Source organism: Armigeres subalbatus, chromosome 2, assembly GCF_024139115.2.
Source record: "Armigeres subalbatus isolate Guangzhou_Male chromosome 2, GZ_Asu_2, whole genome shotgun sequence".
NCBI lineage: Eukaryota > Metazoa > Arthropoda > Insecta > Diptera > Culicidae > Armigeres > Armigeres subalbatus.
Window position 1 is genome coordinate 124,283,943 of NC_085140.1, and position 20,885 is coordinate 124,304,827.

Consider the following 20,885-nt stretch of genomic DNA (forward strand, 5'->3'; position numbering starts at 1 on the left):
CCATTCCAAATTCAATCCAAATCCAATCCAAATCTGAACTAAATCCAACCCAAATCTAATCCAAATCCAATCTTAATTCAATCCAAATCGAATGTAAATCGAATCCAAATCCAACCCAAATCCAATGTTAATCGGTACCTGGTGGGTCACAAGAAATATGGGATTCTACGAGGTGGGTCGCATATATATGAAAAGTTTGGGAACCTCTGCACTAATGGTATCCAGGTCTTCTATCAAAAACTAGTCCTTGAAGTGAACATATAGTCTTTTGCTTCTGAGATAGAATGCATTTTTAATTAAAAATGTGTTTTTTTACTTAAAATTTGATTATTTTTCGGATTATTGTGTATTTATGTACAAAATTTATATTCGCTTTATCTTTCTGTATCCCGGAGAATAATATCTAGAACTTTCTGAGCCGATTGAATTTCAAAACAACTGAGGAAAAACGCATAAACTATTATTAAATATTCTAAAATATACAGAAAAATCGACTTTTTTTCCCACTACCTGACATCTCACTTAGATTTTATCTGGAATAGAATCTTTAGGTTACAAGTCATGTAACAGATGTGAATTTGGATGCAGAAAATTGCCGAAAATCTTCCACAGATCATAAATAATTTTCTGATTGTACATGCGTTTGACGGAATGTTACCCACTTAAACAGTACATAGTAGGCCGTGAAATTCATATTATAATGAACAACAGTTTGTGAAGTATCTGAGCCGCGTTCGTGTTGCTCTTTAGTAGACCTCTTCATGTTTTCAAAAAGTATCAAACATTCAATCGGACAGCCCAGCATCACAATTCTTATGCTAAAATAAGTCTCCTGTCAAACTGTCTCAAACTGTTGTCCTGTAGAACAACGACTTTTGGGGGAAATAATATTTTTATGCACTTAAAAGCTTGAAAATCACATTAACTTAGATAAAACGTGAACGGAACGAATCGCAATGTTCACAAGACTTGTAGAGCACACCAAAAGCTTCCTTATAGAGGTTGGTGCGATAGTTTTCGACGTTTATATCTCTTGTTAGATTTTATCCAAAATTGAAAATAGCCCAAAAACACTAAATCGACTTGAGCCACCTCGAAATTTTATCCGATTTAACTGAAAATTTGACAGGAGACTTATTTTAGCATAAGAATTGTGATTCTTGGCTGACCGGTTGAATTTTTGATACTTTTTGAAAACATGAAGAGGTCTACTCTTTAGTCATTTGCAGTGTTTTTATTGTCTTTGATTTACAGTTCAGTTAAGATTTAGATTTTTTTTTATTCTTTATTACCGAGACTTTCAGCCCGTGGCTGGCTCGTCTCGAGATTTAGATTAGATTTAGTTCACTTGATATAATTTGATATTTAGTTAGGTGAAAGCTGAATTAAAAAAAAATCCGTATTTTAGGTCCGCGACGAGATTCGAACCGAAAACAATTTTAAAATGCATAGAGCGCCCACTATAACCACGCCACCAGTTCAGTTCGGAGAAGCAAACTAAGCAGCATTTGATTTTCGCGAAACGTGGGAAGAGGGATAACAATTTTTCGCACCATCGCTTGTGCCTTGTACCAAGATCGACATAGGCGCACGGATCAAGAAAGCAAGGGCTGCCTTTGCGAGTTTAAGAAATATCTGGAAAAACAGGCAGATAAGTGAGCGCACCAAAATACGAATTTTCAACTCTAACGTAAAATCTGTGCTGTTATACGCTAGCGAAACATGGTGTGTATCAGTGGAGAACACTCAACGGCTGCAGGTGTTCATTGACAGACGCGTGCGGTATATAATTCAGGCCTGGTGGCCTCAAAACTCGATCTCAAACAACGAGCTCCATCGTCGTTGTCACCAGAGGCCGATAGCAACAGAAATTCGGGATCGCAAGTGGGGCCGCACTCTACGTAGGGGCGGAAACGGAATCTGTGAACAAGCATTAGACTGGAACCCAGTGGGACATCGCAGCAGAGGCAGACTCAGAGGCTCATGGCGGCGAAGCCTCAATAAAGAAATAAAAGAAGTCGACCGAAATCTAACCTGGCAACAGGTTAAAGCGATAGCCGGGCAACGCTCAGGAAGGAGATCTTTCAAGTCGGCCCTTTGCACCACCGGAGGTGTACAGGATCCATAAGTAAGTAAGTATCGCTTGTGCCGGAGTTTATCACACTGTAATTTATCCGGATAAAATGGATGGTGGAGCAATCTGTTGTCGCGTGAGTGAGTGAGAAATCCGAACCCTGCATTAAACAGAATCTAGCCAAGCTTATAACAGAGTCTGTTCAGATGCATCAAAATTATGTTATAAACTTTTTTTTAAATGGGAGCTAAGCGGTCGTAAACTCAGCACATTTTTATCGAAAGAGAGTAAATGGTTGGAAGGAGGGTGTCAGGTCATTAGGCCGAAGGCCGTTAAGCCGAAGGCCATTTGGCCGAAGGTCATTAGGCCGAGTTAGCAAAAAGTGAAAAATAGGAAGTTCTTCCTTCACATTATCCCTTCTTCCTTCTCCCTTCTTACATCTTCCTTTTTCTATCTGTCTTCTTTTCCATCTTCTTCTTTTTTTCTTTTTCGCTCTTCCTTCTCCCTTCTTCTTTCTGCATTCTTATTCCTTCTTTCTTCCTTCATTATTTTTTCTTTGTTCTTCCTACCTCCTTCTTTCTCATCCTTCTTTCTTTTTTCTTCTTTTCCCCACCCCTCTTCATTCTACTTTCTTCTTCTTTATTCCTTCTTCTTTCTCACTTCTTTTCTTCTTTCATCCTTCTTTCTTTTTCTTTCTTTCTTGTTGCTTCTTTCTTTCTGTTGCTTCTTTCTTTCTTCTTGTTTCTTCCTTTTTTCTTCTTCCTTCTCAATTATTTCTTCTTTCTTCCTCCTTCTTTCTTCTCCTTTTTTTTTATATGCTTTTTTCTCCCTTCTACCTTTTTCCTTATTCTTTATTCTTCAGTCCTTCTTTCTCCTTATTTCTTCTTTCTTCCTTCTTTTTTCTTCTTGATCCCTTCTTTCTTCTAACTTTTTCCTTTTGCCTTCTTCCTTCTTCTTTATTCCTCCTTCTTTCCTTTTCCTTTTTCTTTCTTCCTTCTTCCCTCTTCTTTCTTCTTTCTTGCTCCTTCCCTCAGCCTTCTTCTTCCTTCTTTTTTCTTCCTTTTTCCTTCTTGATGATGATGATGGTCCCGCCACATACCCCTACCAAGTTTCTTCCTTTTTCCCTCTTCCTTCTTCTTTCTGCCTTCTTCCTTCTTCCTTTTTGCTCCTTCATTCTTCCTTCTTCTTTCTTTCTTCTTCTCTCTTCCTCCTACCTTCTTCTTTCTTCTTTCTTCCGTTTTCTTCCTTATTTCTCCCGTCTTCCTTCCTTCTTATTCTTTTCCTCTTCTTTCTTCTTTTTTCTTCCTTGTTCCTTCTTCCTTCTTACTTCCTTCTTCTTTCTTCTTTCCTCTTCCTTCTTCCTTTTTCCTTCTTTCTTTTCTTCTTCTTCCTTTTTCCTTTCTCCTTCTTCCTTCTTTTTTCTTCCTTCTTTCGTCTTCCCTCATCATTCTACATTCTTTCTTCTTCCTTCTTCTTTCGTTTTTCTTCCGTTCTCTTCCTTCTTTCTCGTTTATCCTTCTTTTCCTCCTTTTTTCCTTCTTTTTTCTTCTTTCTTGCTCTTTCCCTCAGCCTTCTTCCTTTTTTCTTCTTTCTTCCTTCTTCTTTCTTCCTTTTTACTTCTTCCTCCTTTTTTCTTCTTCCGTGCTACTTCTTCCTCACTTCGCATTACTCACTACTCACTCCCCACACAGATAGAAAAATCCACTGAAATTTACGCTAAAATTCATGCACATAAAGGGAACGCCATTATTAGTTTAATTCCAAATGGGATATAGCCTAAATGTAAACAATATTTGACGTGAATTGTCAATATTGCATACAAGTTGTAAGCAATCTTGTTAGGAAGAGGACCATTTCAGCGTACAATAGCGTAAATTTCCACATGTTGAGTTTTACGCTCTGTTTATTTTTCATTTTTTTTTTTTTTGTGCAGTTCTCATAATGACCATTTGGCCTAATGACCGGTCGGCCTAATGGCCTTCGGCCTAACGGCCTTCGGCGTAATGACCCAGCATCGAATGGAGTGATGACATTCATTTTTGCTGATGAAATTGATAGTAAGAGAAAACCCGGCAGACCAGCAGATTCGCAACTTGGACAAAAAGGTAGTAGTTTTGTGATTTTATTTATTTATAAGGAAATGTTCCTATTTTCATCTCACTGTAGCAAATTTATTTCATCTCGGAAAATATAATAATGCACCCCATCAACCAATTTCATCGGTTCGCAAGTTAGATGAGATGAAGAACCGAAACTTATTTAATACTTAATCGATCTGGACTGTTTAATGTTTTTTTAGGACTCAAGACAGAAAGTTTGCGAGCTGAAAATACGACTTCGGAACTACTTTTTGCAGCGGCTATGAGATTGAGAGTTGGAGGCTGTAACAAATGTGCAGATTTTGTAAAAAATATTAGTGAAAATGCAGCAGAGGTTAATAAAATTATTGTCAAACTCAATCGAATGCAAAATTTCATTCCACCGGAAAAGCTCACTGCCGAAGAGGGAGTTTCGCAGCGACGCAAACATTGTGTCTTTAGTATCATTACAGCTAAAAGGTGTTGATGACAGTGGAGAAACCAAAGATATTTGGATTGATTTCGCTCCATCATCTACTACACGATTCTGTGAACCGTTAAGGATACAAATGGTTAAGAAAACCAAAGAATCTTTAAAAAACGAAGAATCGTATTTTTTGGAACAAATCGCGAATCTGGGTTAGGAAATTTCTGTAGGTGGATTAGCCTATCAGGAAATTGGCGACATCTCGCCACACATTGCACCAATCAGGTGATAGGTCGTAGGAATGTGCATAATATGGACAATTAAACTATAAAACCAGTTTACCTGAGTAGCTCAGGTCTGCTTCTTCATCGTGGATTGAGCGAATAAAGTGCTAGTGCGTTTAAGTTAGTCTTTTTAAAAATCGGAAGTAGTGCAAGAAATCCCTAACTCTAAAACCCTCAAGTGCTGTGCTGTGCCACTCTGGTCAAAATGTATACAAACATATCCACACGAAATTCTGTAACTATAACTCTGCCCAACTGGTCGTTGTTCTAATTCCACTAATAACGGAGTTAAAGCGCTAGTTGCAGTAACTTATACTAAATGATAGCAACATTACATTTTCGGAGATTCCAACAGTCGAGTACTCGATTTATCCTAACGAAACTCCAGTCATAATTGTTAAGATATTTCATCATATTTCGGTGAATAATGACGAATTTGTTGAAAATTTGTCACATTTCGACAGCAATTTGTAATAAGACAGCTTTTGACTCTTGTCATAAGTTTTTAAGGCATCTTTTGCAATTCCTTGCAACATTAAAGCAACTGTTTGCTAGACAATCATGTTCCTGATGCAAAATCATCGTAACGAACAATAAATTTAATACGAAGGTGGTGCCTTATTTTTCAAAAAAAAATGACAATTTGTTTTACATATCATACGGTATTTTTACCGAAATATAGAGTTCTTGGGGCTGATTGTAATAAGATCGACACTGTTGTTTCATAAGGGCCAATGTCGCAAACGTAAACAATGCCTTTTCCTGCAAATTCCTCAACAACTAGGACCGCTCCCAGCTAACAACCACATGGAACTGATGGCGCTCCGCGCCTTCTATCGAACGGAAGTGGAAAATATCGCCAGAAGTCTCTAATCTTCCTGAAATCAGCAGAAGAAGTCAATGTTTACGTTTGCGACTTTCGCCCTTTTGAAACAACAATGTCGATTTCACATAAAGGCGACAATATCATTTATGAGATAGACTTCGCGTTTCTAAATTTGTAGCAAATCTAAATAGGAATTTGCTTGTTAGATTTGCTTGTTGATGTTCGAAATCAACGACACAGTATTTTCTTTTATTCTAAAATAATACTAAAATAATGAAAGTTCTACGGGATTGGTATTCCCGGCTACGTCAATGAGTACAAGCCCCCGGAGTTGTTGTCATTTTCCTCTCTTTCGGTCGGCTGCGTCGTACGTGATCATTGGAATGGTGGTCACGTATGTTTTTGTTTCATTGCTTGTTACGATCGGTATCCTTTGTAAACGAAAGCAGATGATGAATGCAGCCAGTGTGTGGGTGAACACAAATCTGAGACGCAATAAGATCGCGCATGCAAATTATTCGACACGCAGAAAATGTCTAGTAGGTAAGGGAACGGTTCGGCACTTCATCCCATAGCTCCTATTTATATCCCATTAAAAAAAAGCAATGAAAAGGAATTTGGTTTGTTTATTTTTTAGTTTTTTTCACCAGTGAGCACGCGTGTTAGCAAAAAGAAGCGACGAGATAGATAGGGGTAATGACGGCTTTGACAGGTTTTGTTCTATTATTATCAGGGGGGTTTTTATGACTGATTATGCTCAAATTTGGCCCAAACATTCATTGCATATCAAAGAATATTGTGGCCAAATTTCATAAAATTCGGTCGACAAAAACCCCCCTGCCAATAATAGAACAAAACCTGCCAAAGCCGTCTGTTCCCCTACTGTATTTCTTTGTTTTGCGACGAGATGAATAAATGTTCAATGAGATGGAAAGCGGAACAGTTCCCCTATGTACCTAAGAAAATCAGACTAGTCCACCTAGCGCTGATGGTACATTTCTCATGCCGAATAAAATGTAATGACGTTATTGTTACAAAAGTTAAAAATAATGTTTCATGTTTACAATAGTTATTATACATAACAGAAACATTTTTTTGAAGCAGAATACTTTTTGTTTTCGATACGAATGTAGGGGAATATGTATTTCACGAGTTAAAAAATGAGCGCGTCACAAAAAAATGATATAGACTTTAGTAGCATATTAAAGACATTAAAAAAATGACTTATTAGATACTAAAGACTATCTTTTTTTCGTGACTAAACTAATAACTAATAAACTAATAAGTCATTCATTTTTCAACCGGTTTCCAATTGTTTCTACCAATCGATTAGAAATTTGTCGTTGATATTGTAGGCTCATTTGCCCTTTGATCATATGAAGGTAAGAATACGTTGATGGTCTATCAGATTCGGCTACAGATTTTATAGTAGTTTCGCATTTTCCTTCTACAGTTCGTACAGCCAATCATGGGGCTGGTTCTTGTAGTTTTTCATTTGAATTGAAAAAAACTCTGAAAAACTAGAGATTGATTTTAACTCCAGACCTAATTACCAATCTGGCCAGTTTTCAAATTAACATGGAACTTGCCGTTAAATGCAACTTGTTGCAAGCAAATTGATTATGGATAAGCTTTTAAAAATGAGTGAGCTCTTTGCGCATATATACATTCAGACATTATTAACTCAATTCGTGGAGTAGAGTGGATTTGTTTATACGTAGCAATATTAACTTTGAGGTTTGTCAGCAGCATTAAAACTCAGAATAATCCATCAAGGGGTAATAATTCTTAAGCAATAAACGATAGATTCAATTTTTCAATACCAAACAATAGACCGCATTCCCCATCAAATGTTATGTGTTGCAAACAAATCGGATTGTGCTAGATACCCAAAAGTGTAGGTATCAGTTATTTTTTGTCCAAAATCATCCACAAAGTACGTCACGCCTTTAGGGGTAAAAGAGTTCCGAGACGATTCATACAAAAATTCTAACTGAAAACGTCTGCTTTGTGGATCTTCCCACATACAAACTTCACCTCAATGCGGCATAACACTATGGGCCTTTGTGTCTTCCATGAAAAGTTCGCTTATAATTAATGCATGAGAAAGGCAAAAATAATTACAATTGTGGAACAATTAATTAAATTCATCTTTATGTTACCAAAACTAAAACACCTTTTATTCACATATTTTTAATATTTTCCCCTATTGAAGCGGTAACAAAAAGTACAACATGAAAATTCAATTTTCCTTTGCGACAGCAAGCTGTCGATATGCAGACAAACAAAAAAAACGGATGAAGGAAAATGACGAATCACGAACCTGGTCGGGAAGATTGTTTCTGTCGTCGTTGATAAAGAAAACAGCGGTTCGGCTCAGCTGGAAATCCACGGGACCAAAACGCCAAACACCAGCACTGTGGCAGCGTCGAGCTACGATTTCATTCAGAGCTGCCGCAGTAGAAATCCGGCTTACTAGCTTCGGATCAATAAAAACGAACTTTTCCAGCTGCACTTTCGAAGGTACATGCACTTGTTGTGGCACTGTGCAAATTGATTAAATTTACATATTCTTCGCCGTACCGTTGACGACGTCGTCTTTTTGCACAAAACTGCGCTCAACTTCGCTGTGAATGGCGCAGAACAAACGGCACTGCTTTACTTTCGCACCTTTATCAGCGTAAAATTCGATTCTGGTCGTATAATCACATAAACACAGTCGATGATGTACCTTTTCTGCAATATTTCCCCAGACAGTATTTTTTATTAGGGGGAACAATGAAACCGCATCCAGAAGAAAGGAAAATTCGCAGAGTCCGTTTTCGGCTGCGACAGCAAACTATCCACGTAGCAAAAATCACTGAACTTACTAGTTTTGGAAACTTTGAGCGAGTGACAAAACAACAATGACACGACTTTCCTCTGGTGAAAAACTGCTTTCCGAAATTCCAATTTGCAAAACCTATTTTCCCCTGTTTTCTTTTCACACTGATGGTGTCTGCTGCACCTCAAAAACACACCGCAAATAATGTAAACAAAACGAACGCAGACTGCCCTCCGCGAGAGGTAAACTGCGAATGACGAAGCTGGCTGCGAACAAATCGGTCCCACTTTTGTAGCTTTTGAATCGAGGCGCACACGCTAGTGTTTTTTAGCACATGCTTCGCACAAACCTAAACTGGCCGCTTCTGATGGGCCAACAATAAATTTAGCTCGCAGCTCGAATTAAACAGTGATCAGGGTAACAAACTGTATTTGGACCCCTGTATAGAAAAATGCTTACCAATTGAGAGTAATAATTACTTATTACTTGATTATTTATTACTCAATTTATGTTAATGGTTGTAAAGAAAGAGGGGAAACATTCTAGATTCCCAAACAATCCAATTTAGTTCGTTTCAAATTTAATCTATAAACTTCTGCTAGTCATGTTTGTCATCTATATCTTGATGCACCATTAAGAATACATTAGGACACGATCGTGCTCGTTCACACAGAAACATTTACTCCTGAGAAATTTTCTTTTATTCTTTACTAAAGTGTTTTATTTTTTATTTTTAAATTATGTTCAACACTTCCTGTGATAACAATAATTATGTGAAAGTGCGTTAGGGCAGATTCGTGTAAAAACGATGTCTAGTGACTTGCAACATGTTACTTTCAGAGAGAGCTAGGTATAGGTCAGTATTAGCTAGTTAGCTCTAGCTAGGTCAATCTAAAACCTGATAAATTATGTTTTCTTGAAGTAAAAATCACACATGAATGAATACTAATTGCAATGTATGTGGGTGCATCGAAAACACAGAATCCATCTCTTCAACTCTATTGCAGAAATTCATGTGTAGGCTCATATATAAAATGCAGAGTTTTTATTATCAAGAGTGATTGTTATATACGTTGTTTTTTTTATATATATAAAATCAATTGCATTCGTTTTATATTTCAGAACCAATCATGAACATTATTGCTCTGGAATATTTCAATACGGTGCACTATCCATTACATGTGCATGCTATGCAAATATTATTTCTTACACTAAATGTTAATATTCACTAAAGTTGTGATTTCAAATGTTAATGGCATTAAATTCAGCGTAAAAGATGTTCATGTTCTGTTCTATCAAAGTTTAGCGTGGGTATCAATCTCGTAAAAATGAGAGCGAACGGTCAGTGCGGCTGTGAGAGAATCAAAACAAAAACCCGAAGTGTGACGTTTCCTCAATGTCGCGGGTCGGAAAAGACATTTGGGAGGCAGTACCAGATTACGACAATGGTTGATCCCCGAGTGGGTGGGCTGAGCATAATAATCACCCAAATAAATGAACATATTTTATGCTACAGCCACGGTGTTACTATAGTAGAAGGATATGAGAAAAACACGAATGCTTCGAATGCTCATTCGAATGATAGTTGATGCGAATTCTCGTTTATGCCTGCAAAATCAAATGCGGAAATAATTCTAACAAATCGGATTCGTCCGAAAGCATCGTCCGTAAAACAAGAATGCGAGTGAATATGCAAACTGCAAATTAACATGACCGCATATCATTAACATTATAAGCCACGATGCTCACCTAACATTTTATCAAGCTAATTCACTGCAGTTATACGCATAAATGTCCCATGTACATAGGAATTCCTTGCAAACATGGGTCAAATATGCGTATAATGGCAATTCGGTGCCTGATGGAATCACCTCATGTTATAGGAACTTGTTAAAATAATTGTAAACTACAGTATCCCCCGCTTTTCCGCATGTTAAATAAACTAATGATAGCATGGTTCACCATTCCACTGTTATTGTTCTAGAGTAAAGTGACCAGACGTCCCGCGTTTCGCGGGATAGTCCTGCATTTTCACTATTTGTCCCGCGCTGGAAAGTGTCCCGCGAAACGTCCCGCATTTCACTTATTTCAAGAAAATGTCCCGCGAAAAGCAAAAAAAAACTAAAATAATACCGTGGAGGCACCATATTTGACGCAGTTAAGAAAATTTTGAAAAGAATCATTATTTAGAAAATAATTGCAAAATGGATTCGCTTAATATTCTGCATAACGGAGCTATCTACTATTATAGAATGTGTACAAATAATGTAACTTCGAAATGTAAGTTTATTTATTAGTTTTTTAATCTGTTTTTGTGTGGTACTTGAGCAGCCCAACTTGACGCATTAATTTGACGCAAAGTTGTTCCTAATTTGACGCACTTTGAAATTATGTTAAAACTCAATCAAATAAACGCCTTATTTTTTTATTTTTTATTATATAATGCCAGTGCAAAAGAACTATGCACAGTATAAAATAACAAGTTAATTCATTTTACAAAGAAGCATTTCATTCATTTTTGTTCAGTTTTTCTGCAAGTCATATGCTATGTGTGGCATGTAAGTGTTTTGTTAGTTTCATGTACCCTACAACACATCAATCAAAATTCCTCTCAATTAAGTGTAAGAGTCATGTGATAACATATATTCACGGGAGAACTAGATTTGACGTTTCATTGCATAACCAGCCTATCATGGTATGTTGCATTTGCGATATAAAACCACTTTCTTTGTTAATCTGCAATTTTGAATCTATAAACTGAGACGGATACAAGGAACGCAACGTGTATACTAGGGTGGCTCAAATTAGTATGGGAAAGCTTTTTTCATTTTTTCTGATGGGCCGCCCTCTTATTCGGTTCTATTTGATGCCCCGATACTCTGGACAAAATTTCAGCCAAATCGGTCAACGTTTGGGCGGTGCTAAGCTCGTTGGAAGTTTATATGCAAAAATGTATGCAGAAACATCCAAAAACAGTGAATTGCAGTTGGACGGCACAACTTACAATGAAGAACTATGATACTCATTCAGATCTTAAAGAATTTAATACAGAATGTTATGCACAAAACAGCGAGAAGATTAGAGTTTGCCCGGCTAAGTTATTAGCATTTCTCTGAAGTGGGGTTTGAGCAAATTTCGTTTCTTTTACATTTGAAAAGAAATAAATTCACCCCTACAACACTCCAGTAAAATGCTAATATCTTTGCCTAATAAACTCTAATCTTCTCGCGGTTTTCAGCATAACATTCTGTATTTAATTCTACAAGAACTGAATGAGTATCATTGTTCTTGATCGTAAATTGTGCCGTCCAACTGCAAATCACTGTTTCATACATTTTTTATATAAACTTCCAACGAGTTTAGCAAGTGCGTGTTGGCTCTTGTTTCGGACGGCAGAACGATCACGCGATTTGCCGAAATTTTGTGTTTTGCATTACGCGGCCGGTAATAAAGTTTTTTTTTTTTATTATCTTTATTAATGAGGTTTTCGGCCCTTGACCGGTTCACCTCAAAAGTAATAAAGTTAATTAGTTCAGTGCGTGTTGGCTCTTGTTTCGGACGGCAGAACGGTTGCGAGATTTGCCGAAATTTTGTGTTTTGCATTGCGCGGCCGTGCGCATGTTCGTGCTTGCTAGAGCTGATCGATTGTTATCAAGGGCAATGCCCTTTCTAATATTGCGATCAAGCCTATGTAAATGCTCAAACATGTTCAGCGTCAGAATTATTGAGGAGAGGTAAGGTTTTGAAAACCTGCACCCACACAAAAACACTGATAGACAAAAGTATTCGTCATGTTTTAAAAGTCATGTCATGTTTTAAAACACACTCATATACACACATACAGATATACATCATACATAAACACGTACACGATTTTTATTATATATTAGGTACATATATTATTGGAAGCGTTTGGTACGTGAGGTCCACGCTTTCTTCCTTTCCCCTCGATTCCAAGCTATTAAGTGACTAGGTATTCCTGAAGTCGCTCAATATCTAGGAGTCATCTCTGCGGTACATACTGCGTAGTTGGCCTGGTCATATGAAAAGAAAAATGACGGAATTCAGAAACCGTCATTTTCCAGGATGCTTTCAAGTATTGGCTACGCAAGTATGAGATTAGATTAGATTAGATAAACTTCCAACGAGTTTAGCACCACCCAAACGTTGACCGATTTGGCTGAAATTTTGTCCAGAGCATCAGGGCATCAAATAGAACCGAATAAGAGGGCGGCCCATCAAAAAATTTGAAAAAGTTTTTTTTGAGCCACCCTACTGTATATGAACCCTTTTAGAACAACGTTGAAGTTACCAATATGCAAATTAGACTGGCCCAAAATGCATGAAATCCTGAATTTCAAACCTTGCACCCTTAAATGACAGTTTGGAGGTCCCAGAAGCTCCCCTGAAAATTTCAGCTCATTCGGTCCAGTGGTTGGCGTGCGCAAATGGCTCAAAGTTTGTATGGGAAAAGTGATCCAAATGTATGGGTTTCACTTTTTTGCTTCTAGGTGGCGCTGTAGTCGACGGATTCCTGTTGTGGACAAAATGTAAAACCTTTTTTACATAAGGAAGCGACTGGTGAAGACCGGATGTAAATCCCTTTGAAATTGGCCAAGTTATAAGCATCCAAATTCGAGGGTTTCGAGCTTGTCCCCCAGGGATGTTTAAAATGAGAGCAACGTACCACCGACCATTGCGGCGGCGATGCAGGCGTATTCGGTGCCGTGCGAAATTAAATGCATGATTATCACGCAATCTCGCGAATTTTTATCCGATTGGTAAATACTTTCCGTACTCTGTACAGTAGTGTAGCTAGAGAGGGAGGAGGTGAATAAGGGGGCAAGGGGGGGGAGGATCTTTTTTTTTAGTAGAAAAACACATCCGGGATATTGTTCGAATGTTTAATCTCGCAATTTTCTGGCGTCGTTTTATCTTCGAGCTAAAACGCTAAACAAATTTACTCAAAATTAACATAAATTGAAGAACTCAAAATTTGGTCATGTTTGGTTTATGCTATAGTTTAGACTTAGAGTTCAATTTTCGAAGCGTGAATGTAAATACACGAAATCAATTAAGTACTTCTTCCATTTATTTTGTTAGCCTCAAATAAAAATATACAGCCATCCAGTTCCAACATTATTGATATGATCCCTCAAAATTACCTTATATTTGGTAGGATCGTTCCTTATAGAACAATATTGGACCCATTTCATTATTTCCCCTTTATGGTGACCAATTTCAATATATATAGGGTATTCAGAAAAATCGATCATTTCAGGAATTTTAATTTTTCATAAAATTTTAACTCCCAAATCATTAGGCCTATTTGTTGTATTACCAAATCAAATAAAAGCTTTTTATTTCTACAGGTATACCTCGATATAACGAAACAAATTTTTCACTCTTCAAATCGTTGTATCTCCAAAACCACTGGTCCTGCACTTCTTGCTTTTGTGAAGTGATATTTGATCGTGCAAACTGGAATACATAAAATAGATTCAAAATCTAAGGAAGAATTAAGTATGGAACTTGTTGTCCCAATTGAAAGTTTTAAAGGTGTAAAGTTGCCTTCAAACGGTGATGTGCTTGGTCGGATGCGTTTTATAATGAAAAATCAACACTTGAGTATAAAACCAGCTGCTAAAACTGTAGTAACTGAACTTCAATTTTTTTGGGAGAAATATAGAATTCCTCTAATGCAACACTACAATGCTGTTGTTAAGCTCCTAAAATTATTTAACAAAATGCGAGCAATTATCAAAAAATCTTCTCACGCGGGAGATAAACAGAAAGAGCAAGAGTCTAGTTTCATTAATAATTTGGATCGATTGTTTGACATTGCTCGACGAAATGCATTAAATTTGATTAAAAACGATAAGGATAAACAGTTCCTTATTCTGCAAAGGGAAATTGGGAGGCCTGGATCTGCTTTTGCGAGAGTTCAAAAAGGCAAAATCGAAGAAGAATCAACAACGGAACCAGAGCCTTCCTTGGAATCTCAATCAGCTACTAGCGTTTTTACTATTGATGGAGGAGGTAAGAATATAATCAAATAAGATGGTAACTTCTACTATATGTCAATATTTTTATGTCTTGCTTCCAGATGAGAAACCCTCCGCTAGTAGAGCGTTTTCCGAGCGAAGTCAATCAAAAATAATGACTCCTATACTAGCTGCCACCCTAGACCGTATTGGACTAAGCGACCGAAATGCAATGTATGTCATTTCTGCGGTTTTAACAAGTGCTGGACTAAACTTAGGTAAGTTCTCCTTAACAGTACTTTTATTGTATTGTTCTTTCTCCTTGAGTTTAATTTTATTATATTGATAGTATCTTGTAACTAAAACAAAATCTTTATCAACTTTATCTATTTTTCAGACGATTTTACCGTTAGCAGACAAACAATCTCAAGGGCCCGTGCAGAATATCGCGAAGAGATTGCTCAAAATATCCAAGGCAATTTTGATCTAAATGGACCATTTGTTGTACATTGGGATGAAAAGCTGCTTCAATATCTCACAGGTAATATATTTGAGTATTTTTTATAGCATTGAAATGTGTTATTTTGTGCTATGATTTTTTTCTAACTAAGCATGTTTTGAAGTAATCGATAGGTTTTTTTGTTATTTGAAATTTCTTTCCTACAATTTTAGATTACATTTGGTAATATTTGTTTTTTTTTTTAAAGAAGCTATTTGTAACATATTTTTAACTTTTTTTTTAAGAATCTATCTGATTTTTTTTCTTTTCAGGTACTGACAAAGTAGAAGATTGCCAGTTTTGGTATCTTCTGGAGCAAATGTCCAGCTGCTTGGAGTCCCAAAATTGTCTTCTGGAACTGATGAAAGACAGGCAAACGAAGTTTGCAAAATTATGAATGCATGGGAACTAAGCGATCGCATCTGTGCAATGGGATTTGATACAACAGCAGCAAATACAGGAATCAAAAAAGGCGCTTGTACCCTAATCGAGAAGCGGATTGGCAGAGATCTTTTATGGCTGGCGTGTAGGCATCATATTGCCGAAGTTTTGATAACAGCAGCTTGGGAAAACTGTTTCCTTCAAAAGGCCCTTCTTCAACTATTCTTATAAAACTTAAATCGGCATGGCCTACTATGGATCAATCCTTTGATGAAAATATGGTAGACGAAAACATTATTGAGATCCTTGGTGATGAAACACAACATTTGATTGAATTTTTGAAAAACCAACTCAATATTTAACAGCAACGACAAGACTATAAAGAGTTGCTAAATTTATCTTTAGCATTTCTTGGTGTGAAAAGAATTAAATGTTCGCCACCAGGAGCACATAGCAATGCCAGATGGATGGCGAAAGCAATATATTGTCTTAAAATATGGCTGTTTAGTTATTGATAACTTTACGAGATGCTTTCCCTGATCAATCAAGAAATGTGTATATGGCTGCGGCTTCAAGATTTGCAAATCATCTATGGTACTTGAGTGAAGAACTAGTCGCTCTGGCTTTTTTCGACCCAGAAATATCTACTGATGAGAGAAAAGAAATGGCACACAATTTAAAATCTTGTAAGGGTGATGAAGTAAGAAAAATAAAATTGAAAGTATCTACGATCGATAAGTTGACTTCTTGTACGCTTTCGGATTTTGTTTCTCAAAATACGATGAATTTTTTGAAATTTCTGGAATATCTGCAAATTTTCTCAAAGAAGATCCTAGTATATGGGATGAATTGGAAGAATTTGTTGAAAGTAGAAATAAAATTAATTCATTTTTGGTAGTGAATGACTGTGCTGAAAGAGGAGTTAAACTAGTTCAAGATTTTTGTGGAAAACTGACAAAAAATGAAGAACAGCTTCAATATCTTCTCAAAGTTGTTCAACAGCATAGGCAAAATTTTCCAGGTTGCACTCGATCTGTTATAAAGGAAGGCCTAGCAGTTGAAATAAATAATTAATATAGGTATAAGTGTTGTTTGTTGATAACTTTGTAGTTTTATACAGTTAATAAATTATGCTATAAACATTGAAACTGTTTTACTATGTCTGAAACTTGATTATGCATATGTACAACATGTGATAGATTTAGTTCGGAAAAGGTATTGGAGGGTAACCGCCCCTTCGGTGGGGTTTGATCCCACGACCCCAGTTCGTTGAAAAATATATAACTTATATAATATCCCAGGTCTCTCTGTCCTTCTGTCTGTAACGATTATATCATATCGTTCTAAAATTTATGCAACGGGCATCACGATGTCCGAAAACAACTCGTTACAAATATTTCATGAATTGTGTCTCCCCTTAAAAACTTCAGCTCGTTGGCTTCAGTGGTAAGTCACCCCCTCCCTCTCTAGCTACACTACTGTACAGAGCACGGAAAGTATTTACCAATCGGATAAAAATTCGCGAGATTGCGTGATAATCATGCATTTAATTTCGCACGGCACCGAATACGCCTGCATCGCCGCCGCAATGGTCGGTGGTACGTTGCGCTGTCCCCTGGGGGACAAGCTCGACACCCTCGACTTTGGATGCTTATAACTTGGCCAATTTCAAAGGGATTTACATCCGGTCTTCACCAGTCGCTTCCTTATATAAAAAAAGGTTCTACATTTTGTCCACAACAGGAATCCGTCGACTACAGCGCCACCTAGAAGCAAAAAAGTGAAACCCATACATTTGGATCACTTTTCCCATACAAACTTTGAGCCATTTGCGCACGCCAACCACTGGACCGAATGAGCTGAAATTTTCAGGGGAGCTTCTGGGACCTCCAAACTGTCATTTAAGGGTGCAAGGTTTGAAATTCCAGACTTTTCACTTTTTCCATATAAGCTTGGGCCACTCTAATGCAAATGCTACTTGACCGGCAGATATTTCTCAAAAATATGAGCCGTCCGTCCATATACATTTTTTCAATGAACTATAACCGTAAACTGAAGCTTATACCTATAAAAAAGCCAGGCATATTTTTGTTTGATTTCCTATTTAGGGTTGCCTGACTAGTAGCTTGCATAGCAATAGAGTACTGTATGATACTAATTCATTATACAATATTATTTTCTCGCCAGAATGTCAAAACCAGCAAAGGGGCTGTCCACAAACCACGTAGACTGAAATTTCACATTTTCAAACCCCTCCCTCCCCCCTAGTAGACTTTCGTAGACTTTTCAGAAACCCCTCCCCCACTCCCTTGAAGTCTACGTAGACTTTTCCAAATTTTACGAAATATCATATGTGATTAGACAATCAAAATCGAAATCAAATTGATTCCTCTGTCCACTGCTCCTGAAACCAAACCTCCAAGTCAATTAATTCAATTTCTGTTGAATTCGATTCCTCCTAGAGATGTGCACCACCGCTGCCGACACTTTTGCATCGGCGCGCCACTGCTTAAAATCTGTCACACATCTGACCTACAATTATTCACGTCGGTTCAAATTTATATAAATCCGAATAATTTTCAGAATTTCCATGAAAAGTTAGAATTATTTTCCGGTGGAATTTTGGAATGGTTTCCTACGTTCTTGCTTGCAGATTTGGAGCAATTTCCTGAGGATTTTTTTTTAAATCCTGTCATTCCAAAGACTTTTCCGAATAATTTGCGGTGGAAATTATAGAGAATTTTCAGTTGAAATTTTGGTGAATTTCCCGTAAAAAATTCGAATAATTTTTCAAGAAAATTACAAAAGCTATCTTACAAAAATGGCAAACATTTTTTTACGGAAACTCAAAGAGTTTTTGGTGGGATATTCAAATAATTTCTCGTGGAAATTTTCAACAGTTTCTTTGGAAATTCCTAAGATTTTCCATCGATCATTCCAAAGAATTTTCATTAGTACTCCCGAAGAAATTGCCCTAAAATATAAGAAGAATTTCCTATGAAAATTTCAAAAAAATTCGCTTATATATCCGAAGAATTCCTCGCGAAAATTCCGAAGAATTTCCGCAATTAAGAAAAAAATCCGGGGGACCTCCCAGAAAATCTCCATTGAAGGGTTTCTCGCAGAAATTTTGAAAATTATAAAGAATCACGAGGAAAATTTAAAAAAAATTAGCAATAAAATCCAACTGGAAATTTTGAAATTTTCTCGAAAGTTTTTATAGAATACTCCGTAGAATTTTCCTGCTCAGCACAGAAGAATTTCCTGGGAATATCCATATAGTTTTAAGCCGTAGTTCAGACTATTACTTCAGTGAAATTCATTAGATTATTTCGATAAAGTCTTGCAAAAATTTTTGGGAAGATCCTGAAAAAAAATCGAACAAGTGAACTTTGCACATAGCTTCTGTATAAATTGTTTTCCAAAAAAATAAAAATTAAAAAAAGTCTACGTAGACTTTTGGTATACCCCCCGTCCCCCTTCGTAGACTAACGTAGACTTTTTCGAAACCCCTCCCTCCCCCTCAAGAGTCTACGTGGTTTATGGACAGCCCCAAAGAAAAACTGCATAATTACCAAATACCGTGTAAAAAACGCGTGAAAAAAACGCATCAAAATCGAAGACAGCATAAGGCATACTACCATGGGTTGGACACTTAGTGGAATAATCCAATGTTGATGAATATTCTAAGTAGTGGAAATTTAGTTAAAATAAAATGAATACATATTGCTTTTCCTAAGAGTATTATTGAGGTTTCTAAGCACTGCATTTTATATTCGTCTGATAAGGTTAGTTAGGAACATCAACATGAATTGTGAGCCTAATTTGACGCAGAACATTTTGGGTTGAAAAATGCGTTCGAATGTTGCAATGTTCAGCATAAGAGGAAAATCTTACTCATAATGCTCAGCTGTTTGTAGGTAGGGTCGGAAATTCTCACAAAAGTCATTTTGCGTGCAAAAAATGATCATTCGATCCTTAGCATTGTGGCTAAAAATTTTTGAGTATGACCTCCATATATTTTTATTCGGATAGGTTAATTCTTCATAATATGTTTTTTATGCCATATATGCAAAGATGAAGAGCAGATAAAGCCATCTAGCTTGATCATTTGATAAATTTTTGGCGAAAATAAGTTTTATGAATCATTTGATATGAAAGTGCGCCAAGTTTGGACCTGCGTCAGAACTAAAGAACTTATTAGATTTTGATCATTTGTTATATCGATTAATGGCATGCGTTTTGTAAGACTATATTTTGGATTAGAAGCAGAAACATAAATATTATTTTATGGCTCAGAGTTAAACAACAATGTGTATAAACGTCGAATATAAAACCCCAACGGTCCAATTCTTTCCATTAATTCACACTCAACTCAACACAATCTTATTAATTAATTATCGCATTTTTCATCGTCAAATCAATTTAGTTTCAATATTTCACCAGATTTTTTTTCCTGATATTACACCAAATGGAGACAAAATATTTTCGTCATAATTCGAGATCGGATGTGAAAATATTGCCGTCCCGTCAAATTCAGCGGTTTCTTCTAAGTTACAAATACAAATCCATTCATATACATTGCCTTAGGAAAATTATATTTTAAATCATGGAACGGATATCACTAACATGAAGAAAAATTTAAACTGCTTTAGAAAATCAAACCGGCATGAACAAAAGAATTCCCCAATATTACGATAGAGCGAACTCGTTAATGTGCCCTTATTAGAATATAGATGAATGAAGGACAGTATGGAAGAATTAAGGACAAATTGGATGGCAAATAACGGACATCGGCAGCATAATTTGATTTTTGGTCGGTACGTCTCACCAACTGAAAAAAAAATCAAAGCGAGTCTCAAAAATTTCTTGCCGGAGGATAAAAAGTATTGTATCGGGGTCCAATAAAACATCATGTAATTCCTTGCTCATTAACTAAACGGTATGTATTTAGCTGGTGGTTTAGCCGAACGAGAATTGGTAAGTTTTAGGCACAAACAAAAACATCTAAATTATTTGATGCTTGGATTTGTACTGTATTTCTCTAGCCCTCATTGCATCAGCTAATGTAGCACTGTAAGGCCAGTAATATTAGTTCAAAAAGCTGTCACTCAATGGAAAAAGTAAAAACAATATTTTCTACAACTATTTATAAAATTAAAAAACATGCTTCATGCGAAACCTAACTATTGAAGGACATCAGCATCAATTTCTGACCTCGATACATTGTGTGCTGCGAAGCTGATTCTCACCAGATGGTCTAGTGTTGTTTCATTAGTTCCATCAACAGATCCACCACTTAATGGTGACTTTGCGAATTTGTGTTCCGAAGCCAACTAAGGGGAGTGTCTTATACTCGAATCTAGTCAAATATGAAACGCTGAAGATAAACTTACTGTTTAAAAATGAGCCCGCCCAGCGCTGCAGGTCTATTAATAAAAGGCAATAATGATAAACTTACTGTTAGAGTCATGATGCATGTCTGTACGGATACGGTCGCTTACCATC

General features: G+C 36.7%; 1 protein-coding gene across 4 annotated transcripts in view; it reads right to left on the reverse strand.

The window, feature by feature from the left end:
* Positions 1–8,766, reverse strand: part of LOC134210787 (rho-related BTB domain-containing protein 1) — a 136,800-nt gene extending 128,034 nt beyond the window's left edge. For all 4 annotated transcript variants that reach the window (XM_062687061.1, XM_062687060.1, XM_062687059.1 and 1 more), the window contains exon 1: positions 8,013–8,766. The gene's annotated coding sequence lies outside the window, so the exon portion shown is untranslated. The remainder of the gene's footprint in view (positions 1–8,012) is intronic.
* Positions 8,767–20,885: the final 12,119 nt, after the last annotated feature.